This window comes from Protopterus annectens, chromosome 8.part0 (genome assembly GCF_019279795.1).
Source record: "Protopterus annectens isolate FY-2018-M chromosome 8.part0, PAN1.0, whole genome shotgun sequence".
NCBI classification, from domain to species: Eukaryota; Metazoa; Chordata; order Ceratodontiformes; family Protopteridae; genus Protopterus; species Protopterus annectens.
The window spans coordinates 466503081-466528726 of NC_056741.1; positions in this window are offsets into that span (position 1 = coordinate 466503081).

Here is a 25646-nt window from a genome sequence, read left to right on the forward strand (position 1 = left end):
ACATATTACTATTTATGATAAATCCCCTGATGATGAAATTTTGAAGTGGAGTTATATATCTTGTTTATATGAAATGGTAATAAGTGTTCTTGATTATAACTTAATATATGTTTTATATATATATATATATATATATATATATATATATATATATATATATATATATATATATATATATCTTTAAATATTAATGAGCTACTTGTTTTTATGTGCAATTTCATTGGCTCGATAGTTTTTGAGTTACTATTTAAGAAGTTTGTAACATTGTGTTGTTGAAAGTCTGATGAAGCGTCCTTGGTGACGTGAAAGCGCTTACTTGTGGAATAAAGAGTCAGCTTCGTTAGCCGTGGTGTGCCTTTTTTTGTTCTTTCACTTATTTGCTTCTTTTCTTAGGGAGGCACTTTACCCTGGATGTTTTTTCGTTTTTGCTGTAGTTATAGATAAACACGAACACATACGCGTGCGCACACACACACACACACACACACACACACACACACACACACACACACACACACATATATATATATATATATATATATATATATATATATTTATATAGATATATATATATTGTCTACATAAATATATATATTATATATTTATATAGATATATATATATTGAACCCAGCCACTGGGGATGCACAAGCCAGTGCATTTCTTTGGGGAGGGTTGTGTCAGGAAGGGCATCTGGCGTAAAAATTCTGCCACATAACTTATGGTGCGAAAATTTCATATTTCCATACCGGATCGGTTGAGGCCCGGGTTAACAAAGATCGCCACCAGTACTGTTAGCCAACAGGGTGCTGGCAGAAATTGGGCTACTGTTGGCTGAAGGAGAAGAGGAGGGTGAAGGCATGCCCGAAGGCAGGAAGAGAGGAGGAAGGTTAGGAGTGTAGCAGTGAGGGTAGGAACTTTGAATGTTGGTAGTATGACTGGTATAGGAGAGAGCTAGCTGATATGATGGAGAGAAGGAAGGTTGATATATTGTGCGTGCAAGAGACCAGATGGAAGGGAAGTAAGGCCAGGTGTTTAGGAACCTGGTTCAAATTGTTCTATCATGGTGTGGATGGCAGGAGAAATGAGGTAGGGGTTATACTAAAGGAACAATATGCCAAGAGTGTTTTAGATGTGAAGAGAGTGTCTGACAGAGTGATGTTTATGAAGCTCGAAATTGATGGTATAATGATGAATGTTGTTAGTGCATATGCTCCACAAGTTGGGTGTGCGATGGATGAGAAAGAGAAATTTTGGAGTGAGTTGGATGAAGTTGTGGTGAGTGTCCCCAAGGGTGAGAGACGTGATTGGAGTGGACTTTAATGGGCATGTTGGTGAAGTGAATAGAGGGGATGAGGAAGTGATGGGTAGGTATGGTGTTAAGGAGAGGAATGCAGAACATCAGATGATTGTAGATTTTGTGAAAAGGATGGACATGGCTGTGGTGAATACATATTTTAAGAAGAGGGAGGAGCATAGGGTGATGTACAAGAGTGGAGGAAGATGCACACAGGTGGATTATATCCTATGTAGGAGGGCCAGTCTGAAGGAGATTGGAGACTGTAAAGTGGTGGCAGGGGAAAGTGTAGTTAAGCAGCATAGAATGGTGGTCTGTAGGATGACGTTGGTGATCAAGAAGAGGAGGAGGAGTGTGAAAGCAGTGCCAAGGATTAAATGGTGGAAGTTAAAAAAGGGTGATTGTGAAGTGGAGTTTAGGAAAGAGTTAAGACAGGCACTGGGAGGCAGTGGAGAGTTACCGAATAGCTGGGTAACTACAACAGAACTAATAAGGGAGACTGCTGGAAAGGTGCTTGGTGTGACATCTGGACAGAGGAAGGAGGACAAGGAGACCTGGTGGTGGAATGAGGAAGTACAGGAGAGTATACAGAGGAAGAGGCTGGATAGAAGAAGTGGGATTGTCAAAGAGATGAAGAAAGTAGACATGAGTATAAGGAGATGAGGCGCATGGCAAAGAGAGAGGTGGCAAAAGCTAAGGATAAGGCATATGGAGAATTGAGAGATTGGACACTAAAGATGGAGAAAAGGACGTGTACCGATTGGCTAGACAGAGGGACAGAGCTGGGAAAGATGTGCATCAAGTAAGGGTGATAAAGGATAGTGAGGGAAACGTACTCACAAGAGAGGAGAGTGTGTTGAGTAGATGGAAAGAGTATTTTGAGAGGCTGATGAATGAAGAGATTGAGAGAGAGAGAGAAGGTTGGATGATGTGGGGATAGTGAATCAGGAACTGAAACAGATTAGCAAGGAGGAAGTAAGGACAGCTATGAAGAGGATGAAGAATGGAAAGGCTGTTGGCCCAGATGACATCCCAATGGAAGCATGGAGGTGCTTAGGAGAAATGGCAGTGGAATTTTTAACTAGATTGTTTAATGAAATTTTGGAAAGTCAGAGGATGCCTGAGGAGTGGAGAAAAAGTGTTTTGGTACCTATATTTAAGAATAAGGGTGATTTGTAGAGCTGCAGTAACTACAGAGGGATAAAATTGATCAGTCACAGCTTGAAGTTATGGGAGAGAGTAGTAGAAGCTAGGTTAAGAAGGGAGGTGATTAGTGATCAGCAGTATGGTTTCATGCCAGGAAAGAGTACTACAGATGCGATGTTTGCTCTGAGAGTGTTATTGGAGAAATACAGAGAAGGTCAGAAGGAGTTGCATTGTGTCTTTGTAGACTTGGAGAAAGCATATGACAGGGTGCCTAGAGAAGAGTTGTGGAATTGTATGAGGAAGTCGGGAGTGGCAGACAAGTATGTAAGAGTGGTACAGGATATGTACGAGGGTAGTGTGACAGTGTTGAGGACTGCAGTGGGAGTGACAGATCCGTTTAAGGTGGAGGTGGGATTACATTAAGGATCAGCTCTGAGTCCTTTCTTATTTGCAGTGGTGATGTATAGGTTGACAGATGAGATCAGACAGGAGGCCCCGTGGACTATGATGTTTGCAGATGACATTGTGATCTGTAGTGAGAGTAGGAATCAGGTTGAGGAGACTCTGGAGAGGTGAAGATATGCTCTACAGAGCAGAGGAATGAAGGTCAGCAGGGCTAAGACAGAATAAATGTGTGCAAATGAGAGGGAGGGTAGAGGAATGGTGAGGATGCAAGGAGTAGAATTGGTAAAGGTGGACATGTTTAAGTACTTGGGATCAACAGTTCAGAGTAATGGTGAATGTGGAAGAGAGGTGAAGAAGAGAGTACAGGCAGGGTGGAATGGGTGGAGAAGAGTGTCAGGAGTAATTTGTGACAGACGGGTACCAGTAAGAGTGAAAGGGAAGGTCTACAAGACAGTAGTGAGACCAGCTATGTTATATGGGTTGGAGACAGTGGCATTGACAAAAAGGCAGGAGTCAGAGCTGGATGTGGCAGAGTTAAAGATGTTAAGATTTGCACTCGGTGTGACTAGGATGGATAGGATTAGGAATCAGTATATTAGAGGGTCAGCTCATGTTGGACAGTTTGGAGATGAAGCAAGAGAGACAAGATTGCATTGGTTTGGACATGTGCTGAGGAGGGATGATGGGTATATTGGGAAAAAGATGCTAAGGATGGAGCTGCCAGGTAAGAGGAAAAGAGGAAGGCCTAAGATAAGGTTTATGGACGTGGTGAGAGAGGACATGCAGGTGGTTGGTGTGACAGAGCAAGATGCAGAGGATAGGAAGAAATGGAAAGAGATGATCCGCTGTGGCAACCCCTAATGGAAAACGCCGAAAGATGATGATGATATAGATATATATATTGCTTCTAGATAATTGTCACTGTTGAAGTGGCACCCTAACCAGAAGTACCAAATGGGAAAAAGGGGTTGTGGATGTATATATATATATATATATATATATTGAGAGAGAGAGAAAAATTGATAAATAGATAGAGAGATAGGGATGGATGTAAACCTTGGCTGTAGAAGATTGTGACTGTTGACGTTACACCCCGACTCCATGTGCAAAAATGGGAAAAGAGGTGGTTGTGGATGTATGGATGGATATGTATATATAAAGAGAGAAAGAAAGATATGCACACACATACTCAAATAGGTAGATAGATAGATAGCTAGATAGATAGATAGATAGATAGGGATGGATGCATACACACACACACACACATATATATATGGGAACCTATCAGTTCCACGAAAGAACACTTACCCGATGACCAGATCAATGAGACCACATCGCAGGCAGAGCAGATCTCCGACAATGGTAAGTATAAGTAGTGTGGAACGGGATGTATTCCCAATTCTGCAATGTGGTGCGATCTCAGAGTTGGTATATTTAAGTAGGGGGGTGTGGGGGGCACTGCCCCCCACATGGTGGGTGCAGAGGGCTTGCCCCCCTGCTGTATACATGTTTCTTTTTGTTTTTTGTTTTTATTGTGGAAATGGGAATACATCCCATTCCACAGTCCTTCTACTTACCATTGTCAGAGATGTGATCTGTCGGCGATGTGGTCTTGTTGATTTGGTCATTGGGTAAGTGTTCTTTCGTGGATCTGATATGGATCCATATATATATATATATATATATATATATATATATATATATATATATATATATATATATATAAAGAGAGAGAGAGAAAGAGAGAGAGCTACACTGAGCTAGCTAGATAGATAGATAGATAGATACACACATACACACAAATATATATATATATATATATATATATAGACATAAATATAGGTTTAGATATAGATATAGACAGATATAAACATACAAATATAGATATATAGACATAGATAGACAAACATAAAGAGGTTGGGAGGGTGGTCTAATGGTTAAGGTGTTTGACTTACAAACACAAAGTGCAGGGTTTGAGTCTCACAAGGGATAATTGGCTAGGCTTAAAATGTCTCGCAAAGGCAGTTAGCCTAGTACTAATCTATGAACCTATATATATATATATAGATATATAGATATGTAGATACATATCTATAAAAGAAAGGGAAACAGTAGTGCATGGCAGCAACAAGTACCTAAAAGGAATTAATACCCAGGAAACCATCATCATGCTCTCAGTTTTGCTCTTGTACCAGTTCAGGTTACAAACTTGACTATGTTTCACACCTACTACTTAGTCTCCCAACCAATACTTCTCAAATTTATCAGCACTAATCTATGATAAAAAGCATTTGGTTAATTGGTTTTGTGCCTGACTGTTGGTTTTGGCAAATTATCACAAATTTGTACCTTTCCTTATTTTCACACTCAAAAATTCCCCCCATTTCCCAATCACCCTTGCTCCTATTAACTAATTCAAACTGTTTCAGTCTACCTCTTTACAATATATATATATATATATATATATATATATATATATATATATATATATATATATATATATATATATATAAATATATGGGTTTATGTCAGATGATTGAGTTTTTGTAAACTCTAACTTTATATGGTTGAGCTCAAAGTGTTTATAGAGATTGCAGTACAGTGGAGATTGGGGAATTTACCCTTTTCCCCATTGTAGTGCAATCTCGGAGTTGATATATAATTTGCAGGGGGTGTGGGAGTACAGGAAGTCTTGCCCCTCTACAAAACTTAGATTTTTGTTGTTTTCTTTCCTTCAAGTTTTCGGATGCATTCAAAGCTGGTTTTAAGTTAAGGTATAGTAATGGAGACAGCCCCACCTAGAATATTTAGCAAGGAATTAGTGGTATTATTATTCTATGGTCCTATTTGATCAATTCTTGGTATTTGTCATGGTATATCATGAGATCCTTCAGGACAACTTGCAGTACTACTGAAGTCTCAAATGTGTGTCCTGAATTAGTTTGCTGCTATCTGTCCAGACGATCATTGTGTGTAGTCTCTCTCAGGTGAGGTATCTTCTTCTTCATAGCCTATCTTTTGTGGTGTTCTGGAGAGCTCTACTTTGGGCCCTTTATTGTTATCTCTACACATGTTCCATCTGGGATACATTCTTCTGGAGAGAGGTTTGCACTATTATTAGGATGCTGAACCTGAAGACATGCCTTTGCTTTCCTTGGAAAATTACGTCTACAACAAACTTTACTTGGGGTTAATTTGGCCTGTAACCAAAACTGGACAAATTGTAATCAACTAAAGCTCACTTAAATCAATTATACCAAGACAGTCATTTATGCCATTGTCTGGGATTCCTATGAAAAAGCCTTTGTGCCCATATATCCTCCATGGAGACAACAAACTGGAAATAATTCCTTAGGTCGGGAATGTAAGAGTTATTACATACAACATTCTGGACACTTAAGGAGAAGATGACAACTGTTCTCAAATCTTCTTGTTTGCATCTTAGAAGCATTGCCTTTAGAATGCACTTTATTTTACCTGAGCATCACTCAGTAGTTGTACAGGCGCTGGCTTCATCCTACTTGGATTACTCAGTTTAGTCGTCTATGGGTCTGACTGGCTTAGATGTTGACTGCCTTTAGCTGGTGCAGAACTCCTTATTATTGTGCCACTTCTCCATAGTCTGAACTAGTTGCCAATCAAACCTCATATCATGTACAACAATCTGGTCATGGCTTACTTGGCCCTATATGACTCCTCTGGCCAAGTGATCTATAACCACAGGGCTGCTGGTCATACCAAGGATGAGGCTGGAGTCATCTGGGAGTTGTTTCTTTGCATATCAAGGCCTGAATCTACTGCAAGAGTGGCTCAGAGAGTCCCTAAAAGTAAGTATCTTTAAGAGGTCCCTGCAGGTATACCATTTAGAGCTGCTCTTGATTTGCTCATTTTATTTTAATCTAGTTTTGTTATTTTTTGTAATGTTCTACCTCAAGCTGCTATTTCTTTGTTATTTCTATATTTTGTTATTTATTTTGTAAAGGAGTTAGATAAGTACTGTAATAAACCAGAAAAATATAGAATGCAAGAAGTTTGTTTAATTTTACATTTTAACTATTTTTAACTAGGCTTTTATTCAATGGAGAAGTGATTTTGAATTTTAAAGGGAACAAGGTACTTATTTTGGGCTGTGGGTATTGTTTTCCTTTTATGTTTGACAATTCATATCTTTGGTGACATTTTTCTTTTGCATGGTTATGTTTGATTTTTTATTAGTTATTAATTCTGCTTTTGACTTTTAGCATCACCGATGTACTTGAAAACATGGCTTGTCTTTCTCAGTCTGTTATCATTTTCAATTTCTTTGCATTGGTCATTTAAATACACTTGCTTATCTGTTTTGGATCTTTGTCATGGGTGGCTATTTTACCTCATATCTAAGCTTTGGCTGAATTGATCAGGCTTTGGAGATCTTTGTTTAGTGCAGTAAGAGAGTTTTTGGCTTCTTGAGAGTTAAATTTAATTTTGTGTGCAGTGGGTATTTTTTCTTTTATTCTAAAACCTGTTTATATTAGGGTTCCACCATGGGAGTTTATTTTTGAATTTTGCATTATATTTTTTTCTGTTGGGTATACATGCATCTATGCAACTATATGTGCATAGAATATGGCAGCAAAAGATTCCATGTATGCAGTAGGATCATTAAGGTAGAAGGGTCTTTTGAATTTAATCAGGTCATCACTCAGTTTTAGCAGATTAGTCTTTACATAGTCCCTGAATACTAAGGTATTGGAAGATGGTTCTGACTTCAGTTTTAAGGTGAATGTGACTAACATGTGCTTTGATTTGACTAGGGAGGAGGTTGCAATATGTGGGGAGCAGAGCTGTTTGCATATTGGTAAGGACCAAGTCCAAAATTTTCTCTCTCCTAGTTGGAGTGTGCTCTAACTGGTCCAGGGAGTTTGTATTTATGAAGTTTAGAAGAGGTGGGGTACTGAAGGCATAGAAGGGGGACCTGTAGTTAGCTATGATGAGATAAAGGATGTTGTTTATATCAAGTTGGAAGTGGAGATGTTCCAAGTCAAGATCTTCTCTATTGACTCTGCAGGGGAGATGTTTTTTTTTTTTAAGAATGAAGAGACACCTCTGCCTTTAGTGTCTATTTCTAATGCAGTGGACCTGTAAGAGTGATAGGCACTGAAACCCACCACTAATGGAGTGCTTTCACTGGTCTTGAACCTGGTCTCCATGATTATGCATATAATCTACATTTTCTAGGGTAAGAAGTGCTTGTAGGTTGTGGAGTTTATTGTTTAGGTTCCTGGCACTGACCAGCAATACCTTAATGATGTCCTGATTCTGTTGGGTGATTTTGGAAGTATAAAGGCTGATTTTGTCTTAAAAAAAGTACAATAAGAGAGGACAACTTTTATACAGACGCTTTGTAGGGATAAGTGCAGGCCATCCCTGTCAAAGCAGTTTGGACTGTCTATTGTCTCTTCCCAGGTTCATAGGTATGTGCTAGGCTAACAACCAACCACAAGAACCTTTTTAAGCCTAGCCATGCATCTCAATTGCCCTGAAAAGTTCTGATACCCTTGATAAGTATATCAATATAAGGTTGATATCTACTGTACCCCACTTAGAATGACTTAAGAATCTAAGCCAATTGTTAAAGTCAATTATCTTTTGATCGTATTGTTGCATTGCTCTTTATGATAGTAGAATATAGCTCAAGGCCAGTCTCAAACCTTTCTCAGACACATATTCTGAGAGCTTTGTCATGTCTCTCCCCATATAGCCTAGAGGGGTATGTCTCAAGTTGTTTATGCTCACATGTAGAGTCACTGTATCATATGTGTACTTGTGGTGCAGGGACCTTAACATAATACAAAATAAAAAGGCAGTCTGCACACCATCCCCTAAAAAGTGATGCATGCACATATGCTTAATGCTTACAAGTAACAAGGATGACATTATATTTCTGGTTTCCTGTGTGACACAAATTTCCAGATTACTTCCCATTTTCTAAACTAACACATGCTGAATGCTTACAAAATAACAAGGATGAGATTATATTTCTGGTTTCCTGTGTGCTAAAATCTCTAGATTATCTCCTTTTTTTAAACTAAAACATTCCAAAGTAAATGTATTGGTAAATAATAATTGAAGACACATTCTTTGAGCAAGAAATCTTCATTTTTCCTGCTCCTCTCTCCACTCTACACTGTATTTTATTCAAACACAACAAGTCCTTGTTACCACAAAACGGCTAGCTATCAGGTGGCCTCCTATCAAGCTTAAAGACACAGAATCTGTAGTAAACATAATACTATTAACCCGATTAATGATTGTAATGATTATAACAAACTGTATCAAGCTCTCAGAAATTGATGTAAAAAGCTTATTGGATATGTAAAAATTGACTTCTAAGGTTCGGCTAAAGGAATGTTAAACACATTGCCAGGACTTCATGCAAGATATGAAATTAAAATGGCAATTTATGCTCATACCCATCACTTAAATTGAATGACAAGTCCCCTGCTGTACAGCCCAGCCACTGCATATAGCTCATGGCAGAGATGGTATGCAGCCATGTCTCTGTTAATACTGTGTGTGATTCACATAGTACCTGGCTTTTATAGGACAGGGCCAGATGCACGTCATAAAAACCTCATGTATTCTCTGTGCATTTGGCCTCTGAAGACTATAACAGGACAGGTAATGGTAAGGCATGTTTGCATGGCAGAAGGGTAGGAACTGGGGGAGATGGGTTCTCTTGCCTCAGAAGCATGCATGAATCCTACTAGCCTATTGCATTCTGTGTTCCACACAGATAAAAACATATTTCATGAATTAATAGGGTTTACATTATGTTTTGATAGATATTCTTACTTCAGGATAGCTTTGTATCAATACTCTACCCTGGACTAAGGAGTATTAGCATTTGCCTGTGCTTTAGATTAAGAAATTCCCAGCAGAAGAGTATCTAGGACAGAAATAGATTCCAATCAGGAAAGAGCTTAGACAGGGCTGGATCCAGCACAAGGTGAACTGGGTGACAGCTGTCCTCAGCCTGGCCTTAAAAATAAGAGAAAAAATGATACCACTATTGCTCTGTACAGAAAATTCTGATATATACCTTTAAAACCCCGATTCTCTTCTCACATGCTCAGCGTCAGTATGTAAGCCTCAGCAGAAGCCGTTTCAGCATCACCTACATCACAAGAAGCTGAGTGTGGCAGATATGTTTTGTATTCTTTTTAAGCACTTAACATGCATGGAAGCGTAACAATCTGAAAAGTACCTTTGCACAAGCAAGTCACAAATGCTGCTGAGCACAGGAGATTTGCATGTCTTTATTTTTAGCACAATACAAGCACTAGTGAGCTCAGGAGATTCGTTTTGTCTTAATTTTCAGCACATCACAAGCACTGCTGAGGGCTCCCTATTGAAATGTCAGCACTTGAAATGCCGAGTGCTGACAAGCTAAAAAGAGGCCTGAAAACACAGGAAAAGAATGAATCTTGAAAATCGCTCTTCTCCTTAAAACTTCTTTTTGTAAGGGGGCATGCCCCCCTGCATCCCCCCAATATGTGGGGCAAGCTCTCACACCCCTGAATTTATATATACCAACTCCAAGATTGCCATTCCTCAGAGAAAAGGGAATATTCTGAGAAATGGCATCTCAAACTTGTTATACGTAAATCCATTTTTTTCAGCCATTCAGTTTTTGCATTTTGTTCCCAACATTTCAAGTGGTTACCCTGCTGAGCTCAGAAGATTCGTTTTGCCTTCATTTTCAGTACACCACAAGTGCTGCTGAGTCTGGGAGATTTCTTTTGCCTTCATTTTCAGAACATCAGAAGCACTGCTGAGTCCAGATTTGTTTTTACTTTTATTTTCAGTGCTTAATGCACATAAAAGTTCAACATTTTTATAAGTACCTTAGCAGTTAGTCATCGTATACCAAAAGCTGAACTGGAAATTAAGTAGCCCAGCTTTCATGGGAAAAAGGCATTTTTTGCACATGGGCAAGAGAAGGGCACTTCAGGATCTGTTTTCTGTTCACTGAGTGAAGATACAGATTCTGGTGTGTGTGTGTGTGTGTGTGTGTGTGCGTGTGTGCGTGTGTGCGTGTGTGTGTGTGTGTGTGAGTATATACAGATTCCCGAAAATGCATTAAAAACTGCCAGGATGGATTACAACTGCTGCAGCTCCAGGAGGATTACAGAATTTCAGGTGAATCAGTGTTATGCTTACTCCAAAAAGAGCTTCTGCCATAAGTCCTGGGAGCACTGCCTAGTTAAGTGACGTATTCAGTCAGAGTGACACAGTCGGCAAGAAAGAGTCAAACATGGCATGCACTCTTGTGGATTGCAGTCACGGAATAATAACATGCATACTTTCAGAGTGTATCTTTCAGAAAATGCTAGATAATGCAAAGGATCTTATTCTAGCAACTTTGTAAATATATAAGGGAAATATTTCAAATCTGTTCCTGACTTTTGGGTCTTTGATTTGGTCTAAGGCGTTGAGAGGGCAGAGAGAAGTTGCAATGGATTACATTTTATGGTTTTAATAGCAGCAAGCTGAGATGCATTTCTGGCACAGGGTTTATGGAACTATTCATTCACTTGTTCTCAAGCAAGTGGCTGTAACTTTATGCATGTGATGTGTGTGTGTGTGTGTGTGTGTGTGTGTGTGTGTGTGTGTGTGTGTGTGTGTGTGTGTGTGTGTGTGTGTGTGCGTGTGTGTGCGTGTGTGTGTGTGTGTGAGTATGTACAGATTCCCAAAAATGCATGAAAAACTGCCAGGATGGATTACAACTGCTGCAGCTCCAGGAGGATTACAGAAAACAATTTCAGGTGAATCAGTGTTGTGCTTACTCCAAAAAGAGCTTCTACCATAAGTCCCAGGAGCACTGCCTGGTTAAGTGACGTATTCAGTCAGAGTGAGATAGTAGGCAAGAAAGAGTCAAACATGGCATGCATCTTGTGGATGCAGTCACTGAATAATAACATGCAAACTTTCAGAGTGTATCTTTCAGAAAATGCTAGATAATGCAAAGGATCTTATTCTAGCAACTTTGTAAATATATAAGGGAAATATTTAAAATCTGTTCCTGACTTTTGGGTCTTTGATTTGGTCTAAGGGGTTGAGAGGGCAGAGAGAAGCTGCAATGGATTACATTGTATGGTTTTAATAGCAGCAAGCTGAGATGCATTTCTGGCACAGGTTTTACGGATCTATTCATTCACTTGTTCTCAAGCAGATATCATGCAAGTGGCTGTAACTTTATGCATGTGATGTGTGTGTGTGTGTGTGTGTGTGTGTGTGTGTGTGTGTGTGTGTGTGTGTGTGTGTGTGTGTGTGTGATTACTTTTGTTCCTGCAACCAAGAGCTGTTGTGGTGTAAATGAAGGAAATGACTACAGTAAACAAAATATCATCACATCAGCCATGTTCTTTGGGTACAAGCCTTTTTTTCCTGGTTTTGTTGATTGTTAACAATGTGTTTATTATTTGGCTGTGAATAAACTGTACAGCATATAAGTCTGAGTTTAATTTTAATATTTTAACTGTGAATATATTTTAATTAACCTTATTTTTTTTTGCAGGCACACAGGTGTGAAATGAAGTGTGTAGGGCTGCAGCAGTCCGTCTGGTGTTTGCTGCAAATAAGTAAGGCTGAGCTGCTTCTGTAGTGCAGGGTTTGATTCCTTCAGCCTTAATTTGTATGACTGACCAAGTCATTTCACCAGCCAGAGTACCTAGGTTCCCCTTGAAAAGGGGCAGTTACATTCAGTGGGCTGTCCCAAGCTGTTAGCAACTGCATTACACATTTGTCTTTGAATTCCTACACTCTTCATATAGACTCTAATTAATGCTTTACTATATACTGTTAGACTATGAGTCCCAACACGTCTGGGTTGCCTGTTGCATATTCAGTAAATGTGAGTTTTCAGGGAGGAGAAGTTTACTGTTGCTCACGTTAAGCCAGTTTGCAGTGTGAGGCTGTTTTGTTTTGTTTAGCAAATGACTGTTAGTGTTTTGTTGTAAAATTTGAAATAACAGTTTTACATTAATTCCAAATCTCTGTGCTCATTGTAAAATGCATAAAAAAAGAAACAGTATGTGCACTTACAAATTTGAACAGTGTAGTATGGTAATTAAGGAGAGAAAACCAATTAATTGGATATTGGTATGGCTGCTGGGGGGCAGCAGTCCATTACCCTGCCTAGGGCCCCATTTGACCATGATCCAGCTTAGGGAAGAACCTTGAGAGTCACCGCTAGTTACATTTTGCTTTCCGTAAAAGGCACCATTTATTCTGATAGAGTGAAATCTATTGGGTAGCTTCTGAGCAATCCATGAACCACGAAGAGTTTGTGTACAGTGAGTTAGCTTAATTAGATGTCAGAGTGAGAAATGGTAAAAGATGTTTTGGCTAAGTCAAGATAAGCAATGTGAATGCAAAGACCTTCATGTAGGGTTTTGGTGAACTTTTGATATGTTTATTGCATTGCTTACAAGGGGATGTGACAGATTTCTCTACACATCCATAAAAGAGGTCATAACATTCCCTGGCTAGGGCTGGGGTGTTAGTGTTTATGCATTCAGGATGATTGGACCATTTATATTATTCAAAGTTGTTAATTAAATCTAATAGACTATTTTTGCTGAAGTCTCTGAATATAGATTGATTATTGAGATTAGGGAAGCTGGTTTTGAGCAGAAGTTGATGCCTAAATGGTCTGGCCTAACTAAGGAAGTGAATACTTTCTGGGGCTTACTAGAGGATAGAACACTTAGTTAAGACAAAGACTAAGAGTTTTGGGATTCTAGTAGGGAAAGTAACTTTTTTGTCTAGAGATCTGTAGTTGATGATATCAAGAAAGACACTGGCATGACATCTGTTGGATATGTAAGTATACTGGCTGATATTTGTGTAATTAAAGTGTCCAAATAAAAAGGTGCTTGGTTTGACTTCCAGCTGATGGATTGCTTTTAGATATTTAATGTGTTTCCCTGGAGGATGTAGAGGGGGACCTGTGATTACCAATAAAATAAACATTTGTTTTGTTCAGTGTGATTTTGACCTGTGCTAAAGTCAAGGCTGATGTCATTTAGGATGAAAACAGAAATCTCTAATAAATATAGATACACCTCCAGTGCTAATATTGCCTCTGAAAAATGATAGGTGGTACCCCACAAAATATAAAGAGTGTTTTATGTACAGTGGGAACAAGGTTTCAGTAGCTACACACTTGTGCATGCTCTCCAGATAAGTAAACGCTTCTAAGTCAGACATATTGCCTCTGATGCTTCTTGTGTTAAACAGATCCACACTAACAACTGGTAGACTGGAATTTGTCAGGTCAGAATTTCTAGTAATTTTACTTTGCCTAAAAAGACACTATGGGGGTGGATAGGTTTATGCCAGTATGGTGCAGCCCACTCCTGGTGAAGCAAGAAGGTCTGTCTGTCTTGTTTTTTTCAGGTTGTCACAGTTTGGATTTGCCAAAAGTTACACCATCTACATAATCGCTGAAGTCAATGATGTTTGATTTCAACTTACGCATCATTCTGCTTGAGGGAAGAATGATGCTCAGCACAAGAGACCCCCCCCCCCCATAAAAGCAAACAAGAGCTCCTCCATGGTTCTCTGTACCACTTTCAAACCAGACAATTTAAGGTAATTCACTCAAGCATGAGAAATGACAAGATCTTACTCACATTTTAGATACCTCAAGGCCAAGGGGGTGCTTGGGATATCCCTAATTATAGTGACTGACAGACAACTGATGGTCACAGAGTCAAACAAGTATTTTTTGATAACTCCAGAGCAAAAAAACTTTTAGCACAAGGACAAGCAACAGAAAGTATAAAAGTTTGTCACCAAACTTAGGGGATCCTATAAGTAAAATAACCAGGGATCCTATCAGAAATAAAGATATTTCAGAAATGTTATGAAAAGTTGTATAAAGTTATCTGGAAACAAAGAAAAGGCACAAATGGAAATATAAAAAAATGAAAAGCCCTTAGCCACATTCAAACGGTGCCAAACCACTTAGACAGGTGCAAAATAATAAAACACAGAAAATACTTAGCACTTTCATTCCTTTTACTTCAAGAACATTGTCAAAATTCTGATGAAGTTCTTGAAGTAAAAAGAATGAAAGTGCTTAATATTTTCTGTGTTATTTTGCTCAGGGCTAATTGGTTCAGCACCATTTAAATGTGGTTAAGGGCTTTTCACATTATTTGAGTTGTTGTTATTTTGCCCTAGAGGCTCTAGTTATTTGACAAATGGAAATATAAACTTAATTACACCAAGGTTAGAGGAAGATAAGGCTCAACAACTAATAATTAAGTTATGAAGAGAGGAAATAAAATAATGATGCATAATCAATCACCACAGAAGTCTCCAGGAACAGATAGCATTTTTATGGAAATTTTAGGTTAGGAGGGTAGAAAGTGATAAAGATCTGGAAGGTTTTGTTTAAGAGTATTTTAAAAGGAAGTGAAGCACCAGAATCTTGGAAGAAGGCTGTGGTGGCTGTATTACCCAGAGAGGGTAAATACTCGTCAGACCAGTTTCATATAGACTCATTTGAATTTTAAACCATAGTTATAAAGTGTTTACTAGCTAAAAAAATGGCAAAGGTGTTGCCAAAAATTGAATGATATGGTCAGTGAGGTTTTATGGAGGGGAGCCAAACATTTGACAACATTAATAGAAAATTAAGGGAGGATGCTATCATACAATCAAACCCGCCTCTCAGAATTCTTACTCTACTGGCAGCCTGATTAATATAATGCCCTACAATTCAACACATATACAATTTAAAAGAAAAGAAACATCAAAGAATCAATTAAGACAAATCATTAAACATCTAATGAATATGTTTCAAGCAAGCACTAGATAACCATCTCCCTATCCTCTTAATCATGTCTACAGATTAACCTTTTAAAACCAGCTCTGAGGGTTTTGGTGTTACTCAGTGTATGCATTAATCTCATTCTAAAAGACTGAGACAAGTAACCAACTGAAGGTAGTCACAGGCAAATTAAAGCCTTCTTTAGACACATATGTGCATCCTAAGTAACTAACTGACCACCAGTGTGAAAAACAAATACCAGTCCTTCCAGATTTGTGGGGCTGGATAGCATTTGCATTGTATTCAACCCAATACACTGGTTATAATAAAGGAGATATTGACTTATCTAGAATGACTTGATGACCACTACTCTCTTGATTAGTCTTAGACTTATGAATCCAAATTATAACATCCACATTAACTGCTAAAACATGCTTCCGTCTCACAAACACCAATAATTCACTGATACATTCAAGTAAATAATGTGGCCTATAATGCAGAAAACTGATAACTCGACAAAGTTCCATGCACTCCTACTAGGATGGATTTTAACAAGCATTTCCCTATTGGACATTCTTCTTCTTCTTTCGGCTGCTCCCGTTATGGGTCGCCACAGCAGATCAACTGTTTCTATTTCTTCCTGTCCTCTGCTTCTTGCTCTGACACACCAACCACCTGCATGTCCTCTCTCACCACATCCATAAACCTTATCTTAGGCCTCCCTCTTTTCCTGTTACCTGGCAGCTTCATCCTTAGCATCTTTTTCCCAATATACTCTGCATCCCTCCTCAGCACATGTCCAAACCAATGTAATCTTGCCTCTCTGGCTTTGTCTCCAAACCTTCCAATCTGGGCTGACCCTCTCATATACTTATTCCTAATCCTGTCCACCCTCGTCACACCCAGTGCAAATCTTAACATCTTCAACTCTGCCATGTCTAGCTCTGACTCCTGCCTTTTTGTCAATGCCACTGTCTCCAACCCATATAACATAGCTGGTCTCACTACCCTCTTGTAGACCTTCCCTTTCACTCTTACTGGTACTCGTCTGTCACAAATCACTCCTGACACCCTTCTCCACCCACTCCATCCTGCCTGTACTCTCTTCTTCACCTCTCTTCCACACTCACCATTACTCTAAACTGTTGATCCCAAGTATTTAAACTCGTCCACCTTCACCACCTCTACTCCTTGCATCCTCACCATTCCTCTATCCTCCCTCTCATTCACACACATATATTCTGTCTTAGCCCTGCTGACCTTCATTCTTCTTCTCTCTAGAGCATATCTCCACCTCTCCAGGGTCTCCTCCACCTGTTCCCTAGTCTCACTACAGATCACAATGTCATCTGCAAACATCATAGTCCACGGGGACTCCTGTCTGATCTCATCTGTCAACCTGTCCATCCCCGTTGCAAATAAGAAAGGGCTCAGAGTTGATCCTTGATGTAATCCCACCTCCACCTTAACTGCATCCGTCACTCCCACCGCAGACCTCACTGCTGTCACACTACCCTCGTACATATCCTGTACCACTCTTACATACTTCTCTGATGCTCCCGACTTCCTCATACAATACAACAACTCCTCTCTAGGCACCCTGTCATATGCTTTCTCTAAATCCACAAAGACACAATGCAACTCCTTCTGACCTTCTCTGTACTTCTCCATCAACACTCTCAGAGCAAACATCACATCTGTAGTGCTCTTTCCTGGCATGAAACCATATTGCTGATCACTAATCATCACCTCCCTTCTTAACCTAGCTTCCACTACTCTTTCCCATAACTTCATGCTGTGACTGATCAGTTTAATCCCTCTGTAGTTACTACAGCTCTGCACATCACCCTTATTCTTAAAAATCGGTACCAAAACACTTTTTCTCCATTCCTCAGGCATCCTCTCACTTTCCAAGATTTCATTAAACAATCTAGTTAAAACCTCCACTGCCATTTCACCTAAACACCTCCATGCTTCCACAGGTATGTCATCTGGACCAACAGCTTTTCCATTCTTCATCCTCTTCATAGCTATCCTTACTTCCTCCTTGCTAATCCACTGCACTTCAAGATTCACTATCCGCACATCATCCAACCTTCTCTCCCTCTCATTCTCTTCATTCATCAGCCCCTCAAAGTACTCTTTCCATCTGCTCAACACACTCTCCTCACTTGTGAGTACGTTTCCCTCATTATCCTTTATCACCTTTACCTGCTGCACATCTTTACTAGCTCAGTCCCTCTGTCTAGCCAATCGGTACAGGTCCTTTTCTCCCTCCTTAGTGTCCAGCCTTTTATACATCTCTTCATGCGCCTTATCCTTAGCCTTCGCCACCTCTCTCTTTGCCATTCACCTCATCTCCTTATACTCTTGTCTATTTTCTTCATCTCTTTCACAATCCCACTTCTTCTTCGCCAACCTCTTTCTCGGTATACTCTCCTGTACTTCTTTATTCCACCACCAGGTCTCCTTGTCCTCCTTCCTCTTTCTAGATGTCACACCAAGAACCTTTCTAGCGATCTCTCTTACTAGCTCTGCTGTAGTTACCCAGCTATTCGGTAACTCTTCACTGCCACCCAGTGCCTGTCTTAACTCTTCCCTGAACATCACCTCACAATTACCCTTTTTCAATTTCCACCATTTGAAAAAGGGTGCTGCCCTCACACTCATCCTCCTCTTCTTGATCACCAATGTCATCCTACAAACCACCATCCTATGCTGCCTAACTACACTTTCCCCTGCCACCACTTTACAGTCTCAAATCTCCTTCAGACTGGCCCTTCTACATAAGATATAATCCACCTGTGTGCATCTTCCTCCACTCTTGTATGTCACCCTATGCTCCTCCTTCTTGTTAAAATATGTATTCATCACAGCCATGTCCATCCTTTTCGCAAAATCCACTACCATCTGACCTTCTGCATTCCTTTGCTTAACACCATACCTACCCATCACTTCCTCATCCCCTCTGTTCCCTTCACCAACATGCCCATTGAAATCTGCTCCAATCACCAGTCTCTCACCTTTGGGTACAGTCATCACCACTTCATCCAACTCACTCCAAAATTTTTCTTTCTCATCCATTGCACACCCAACTTGTGGAGCATATGCACTAACTACATTTATCATTACACCACCAATTTCCAGCCCCATAAACATCACTCTATCTGACACTCTTTTCACCTCCAAAACACTCTTAGCATACTGTTCCTTCAGGATAATGCCTACGCCATTTCTCCTCCCATTCACACCATGATAAAAACAATTTTAAAGGTCTGAATATCTTCCTTTGAGTCTGTCTCATCATTTCAAAATTCTACACAACACCTTATGTTTAGTTAGATCTCGAAGACTGAAAACATTTGCAAACAGACGAATATCAGCCTTTTTGCATCTTAATGGTACAAGGAGTTTCACCTTTTGCCCAACAATATACTAAATAGTATAAAATTAACTGTGTTGAGGAACTCCTTTCCTCCATAGGAGGAGTCATTTATTCCTTTCCATTCATCCAAATTTCATCGGGAATGAAGGTTAGCAAAGTAGCCATGTTTGAAGCCAGCTGACAGAATTGTGATATTTGCAGATGAGAAAGAGAGCCAGCTAGAATAGTATGACTTCCTGAAATGTGCTGTGCAGAAAAAGAGAAATTAACATATATGCTGAGTAAAACTAAAAGCCTTAAAGCAGACTGCAACCACAATGATTTGGAATACTTCCTTGTCAGTATGTGAGCTATAGCTTTGTTATCTAACTGAAATATTACTTTTTTATGGTATAACTTCTGCCATACAAACACTGCTAGTCAGACAGGTATTATTTCTAAAAAATGAAACGTCAATTTTTTTGTCTCTTGGGACTAAGAGGAAGGACAAGGTTCTGAGAACCACTTCCTTTTGAAATAGGCATGCATTTCAAATCACCAAGCATCATCCATAAATAATTCCAAAGTATCACTTGGTAGCAAATCATCTGCCCAAAAAGATTTCCCATTAAAAATTTGCCAAAATGACTGACCATATTCAAAGGTCTGATCTTACTCTCTTATTAAGTGTAACCCTATGGAGCTTGTTGTGACCACCCCAAAGGAGGTTGGACAGTGATCTGATAAAAGCTCTAATAAAGGCCGCAGCCCTATATGTGAAATTCATCTGAGCACACAACTCCATGACTTATCCAACAGTAACTTTTGACTGAGAAGAAATAAGCATGTAATATGAGAGCATCTGCAATTTAGTCTGTGGCAATCAAAATGAATATGATGGCAGATCCACTTTAAGCCCCCAAAATATGAGCATCTTAGCAGGACCTTCAAACCTATATGCCAAGAGTACCCCCAGTTTGCATGCACAACTCCTAAAATGCAGAAAGACTTTTCCTGGCACTCAGTTCTCCTCATCCCACAGTCAGGAAATCATCCATGTTATGCACAGCACACTACAAAGCTGATCCCTGCTCCCAACACCAGTAGACGATCAAACTAAACTTCTCAAAGGTGGCACAAAATATTAAACTGCCCATAGCCATAGCCAAATCAAAATAGCAATTGCCATCAAATGTATACCCAAAAAACCTGTTTTGGGGGCAACAGGCACAAGATGAAAAGCAGACTTGCCATTGAGCTTGGCTAGCCAGGGATCCCAAAACTATGAGTGATGTAAATAATAGCATCTCTCTTGCTTATGCCATCAGCCACAAAAGTGCCACCTGGAAATGAAAAATGGTGTATTAAACAATATTCTCCCATCTCTCTTTTGGGGAACTAAGTCTATCAGGGTGACTCTAAAAACTTCAAACAGTGTTTTCTGAAAAGGGCCTACTATTTCACCACGGCCAATCTCAGTGTACATCAGTCTACTGTATGACTCTGACCAAGTCATCAGTCTTTCGAAATCTCATTTTTCCCTTTCAGTGTATTTTAAATTTTTGCAATTTGGCATAGGTACCAAAGATTTAGACTTAGTAGTAAAAAATAAAACAGATTAAAAAAAAACATTAACAGTTCATTAGCAACCTATCTGTTCACATAATCACTCCATATGACAGATAAAACATCTACTTTTTTGGTGAATAATTCCAAGGTAGCTTAATAGCTTATCTAAATCCCTTGAAAAGTGTTGGCTCTGTTAAAGCCTGAAAGGAAGCCTTGTCTCTAAATGATGGATTATCTGAAGTGTTATGATGCCTGCCCCTAGCATCAAACCTCTCAACCTCTTAGCACAAAAAATCTGGACAAAGTCAAACATAATTGTATTACTGCAGTACAGGTTAAAGCTGCATTGTCCAAGGCTAAGAATACAGCTTCCATGGGACCCAACAATATCCCTGGATGTGTTCTTCATGAACTACAAAGGGAATTGGCACCACATCTGTGTGCTCTGTTCGATCACAGTCTCACCTCAGGCTTTGTCCCTAGCGAATGGTGCACTGCTACAGTCATCACCCTCCATAATGGTTGAGAGGCTACAGAACCTGGGAATTATCGCCCCATTAGCCTGACAAGTCTGATATGTAAAGCTATGGAGCGCATCATCATGGACCTAATTAACAAGGATATAGGGAATCTCCAACCTCTAGATCCCACGCAATTTGATTTTGTGAAAGGTAGATCGTGCCTGCTCAACCTGGTTGCCTTCTTTGAGTTAGTCACCAGAGCTGTGGATGATGGCAAGGCAGTTCATACAGCCTACCTTGATCTGGTCAAGGCCTTTGATACCATTCCCCACTCAAGAATTGGTAAACTCACCAAACTAGGCATCAACCCCTATATCACTAGGTGGGTTGCAAATTGGCTCACAGATAGAACTCACAGTGTGAAAGTAGCAGACTCCAAGTCAGACTGCTTACCAGTCACAAGTGGAGTCCCACAGGGATCGGTCCTGGGTCCTCTCCTGTTTGGCATCTGCTTCTCAGAAGTCCAGGCCAACATGGTAGGACTCTGGCTGACCATGTTCATAGACGACTGCAAGCTGGGAGCCAATATTAACTCTGCAAGTGATGTAGACATCCTACAGAAAGGCCTCACTGAGACAAATGACTGGTGTCAAAACCGTGGCCTTAATCTTAATGCCAAAAAATGCATCATTATCTCCTTTGGGAAAAACTCAGTTCCCACTAATTGCCACATTGATGGAAACCCACTGAACACTGAAGGCGTTATAAGAGATCTGAGGCACAGGTTGACAGAAACCTCTCCTTCAACCACCACATTGCCACTGTGGTCAGAAAGTCCTTCAATGTGGTGCATCTCATTACCAAGGGTTAGCATCCAGGATGAAAGAAGTATTCATCTCTCTCTACTCTTCCCCTCATTAGGCCAATCATCGAGTATAATGCCCATTTGGCATGTACCACACTAGACACATGCAACAGCTGGAAAAGCCACAAGAGTACCTCATGAAGAGGATCCTAGTCATTAATTACATGTCCTGCATGGACAGACTCAAAAAACTTCAGCTATTCTCTGTCTCATATCATCTACTAGGAGGCGATCTTGGCTTGATTTACAAAGCCATGTCTGACCCAGCTTTGTTAGAAATGCTACATCTAAAGAAATCCAAATCCCTCCACACCACATGGTCCAGAGACCTCATCCTCATTACCACAATCAACAGGACATGCTGGAGGGACAGGTTCATAACCCAGAGACTGCCCATGCTCTGGAATAGACTTCCCATACATGTCAAGCAGAGCACCTCACTGGCCCTCTTCAACAGATATCTTGATGAGTGGATGGGAAATAGAAAGTTCACTCCGGGGATCACTGCAGTGGCTCTACTTGACAGAGGCACTGGGAACTAACGTTACGCTGCACGATGCCTGGGCACGTCTATGGGCTAGGCTTGTAAAGGCTTCAGGGCAATTAGCCTAGTACATACCTATGAACCTATGAATCTATAATGAGGGGACAAAGGCCCAAAAATAGGTATACATTTTAAATATTGTTCTTATAAACTTAGAAAGTTGTTAGAATAAAAGATGTTGTGCTGGCAAGCAGTTTCAGAAGGTTATGAAGTCTGTAACTCAAATGTCTGTCATTATTTGTGACTTTAGTCCTCAATGATTATCCAGAAAACCACAAATTTTATAAAGAACAAACCAAAAATATAAGTCAAAAGAAATGGACATTGTGCAAAAATCTGGACAGTTGAAAGTTATGCCTAGCACTGCTAGTCAAGCTGTTGCCTTTATTAACCTCTTTAAACCAACATCTAAACAAAGAATGTTTTAGTCCCCCACAGTGAGAACATATGTGTTGGAACCTACAATAACTGCACTCACATATACCAGCATTAAATGTCCAACAAGACTTAAACTTAAGACCTAACTGGTACTTAATGGGACTGGCTACACATCTTGTCTTGTCACTTATGACAGCTAGTCATATATTGGCATGGCTTTCTTCCTTCTAAAGGTTTTCGTCACTGTTCTTCAGTTTTCTAAACATTTGGTCATACCACAACTAAGCTCAGCCTACTTTTAAATAAAGCACTTCTGTAATTATTAAAAATTAGCTGAACAGTTGTATCACTTGACTTTGGCTCTTTCTCAATAAAAACCTCCATGAAATGTATAATACCTAAAACCCAGTTGCAGTTGTCCCAAGACAAGACTTGATCCTACAATTTTTTTGACTGATGCCTACCCAAGGCCATTAAAGACATGCTCAAATCTTTTTTTTTTCTCCAGCACATCTGAATCCTAAATTCACTGCACCTCCACATAAATCAACTAAGTCATAAACCTCCACATAGTCCCACACCATTTTTATTTTATTGACTCCATACAATCATTTTTGAACACTGATGTCCTAAACTGCAATTGCTTATCAACCTATTTGCATCAGCTTTTGGTTTAAACAACAGATCTGAATCTGTGTTGTTTATAACTTTGCTAGGTTAAGGCAACTGAGTAAAACTAAGGCTAGCAATATTACACATGCTGGTATCTGGGTTTATGTGACCTTTTAAAGAAATATGTACACCTCTGTCTGTCATTAGCTGAAATAACCTGTATCTACCCTCCTTATTCAAAGCATCCACAAAAGACTATAAGTTCATTGATTCATTGATATTCTGTAATGCCCCCTCCTCAGCTTAAATATCAACAGACATCTGCTATCCTAACGACTCTGCAACTATTGTTTCAGTTTCTGCTTGTTCAATTGGATCTTTCCCTGTCCTTCTCCTAAATCTTTTAACAGCAGGTACTTCATCCGGAGCAGCAGTCTACTTCTTATTAACTCCCCTTTTAATGTTAATTTGATGAGGCTCTTTTGATTGCTGAGATCATTCAGTTTGTGAAATCCCTAATCAGTGTTTATGCCTCCTTAGCAAAGTGAATCCACTTACACATAGCCCTCTGTAAATGTAAGGCCATTTTCCTAAAAAATAATGGTAGAATACAAATGTTCACTTAAAACATTGAAACCTATAACTAAATGCCAACCCAAGGCTCATCTACTAGGCTAAAGCCCAAACCATGTAATAATATTAAATTATACAAAGAATTAATAAGAAAGATAAATAGTAACAGTGGATAATCAAAGTCATACAACTCACAACTATAGCTTAAGTCCATTGCACCCTACAAAATCTATAGTACTGACATTTACTACCCATTATCACATAGCTAATAAAATTAAATCAAGATTATGTAATCTCTCACCCACTAACATTACAAAACTACAACTAATAATTATCACATAATTAAACTAATTCACCTTGCCTAAATGTAGTAATTGAAGTTAATGTCAATATATATAACTATGAATGCATCCATTGCAGTGTACATTGTCTATCCATTATTTTTTTAAACAAAAATAAAAATTTCGTAAAGTGTATTAAACCAAGGGCCATTTGCAAATAAAACCAATACTGTACAATATTACCAAATAACCCACTGGATCACAGTGAAGCAAACTACAACTTGATAGATAGTCATAATAAGTTTATGTAATGGTAAATGAATATGTACCACATTCAATAAATAAGTATATGCAACAGCCTATAAATGCTAATAATTAACATATAATTTCAGCTTTAAAATAACAATCCTAATTTTATATAAACAGAATCTAGTGTGAGGTGAAATCCACTTACAAATAATAACCACGATAAGATATAATCGCTTACTACATACTTGATCTGTCTCAATGCTGATCTACCAAGTTATTAAATAAAATTGAATTACTATAATTACTTAATTGAATAAATAATTAATTTTTACTAATTAAATGCTGTTGCAGATGCTAAACAGAAACAATAGCCATTGCATTTAAATATCTAAGGAGCTAGAAGATGAAAAAACAAAAAGTAAACACTCAAACTCCAAGGAATAGCAATACTTCAGAGGGACAGCCACAAAATTAAAACCAAATCTTTAATTCTCTATTAACATGAAACAATAAAAAACTTTAGAAACATTCAAAATACTTAAAACACTGTATAAAAAAGAAGCACTTTCATCTCACATCCTTTTTGGACTTCTTCAGATGATGTCCAACTATATTTTTGAGTTTAAATAGAGTGATGCCATAGTGATGTGATCAGATGGAAGAAGATAAAATATTTGAAGTTCCAACACACCCTCATTGTCACTAAATAAAGCACATTAAACATTATTTTTCCATTTTTTATCTCAGTAAAGATTTTATTTTTAGGATACCAGCAATAAAAAATAGTCTCATTAAGACCTGGCCAATTGTCTGCTTTAAAAATAAATTGCCAGTACAATTCCCATTTTTCTAAACAGAGATGCCATGGACTGCCCCTTGGATTATGGTGCACCTGTTCCATGATAGTACATTTAAAAACGTCTTAGGAAATGTATAACGTGTTTAATCAAGGCATTAGTTGTTTTGTTCCTTTGGATGTCATAAAAATTAATCAGACTATTTCTATTGTCAGTATCATAAAATTAAAAGAGATAAAAAATGGAAAAGGAGTGTCTAGTATGCTTTATTTGGTGACAATGAGG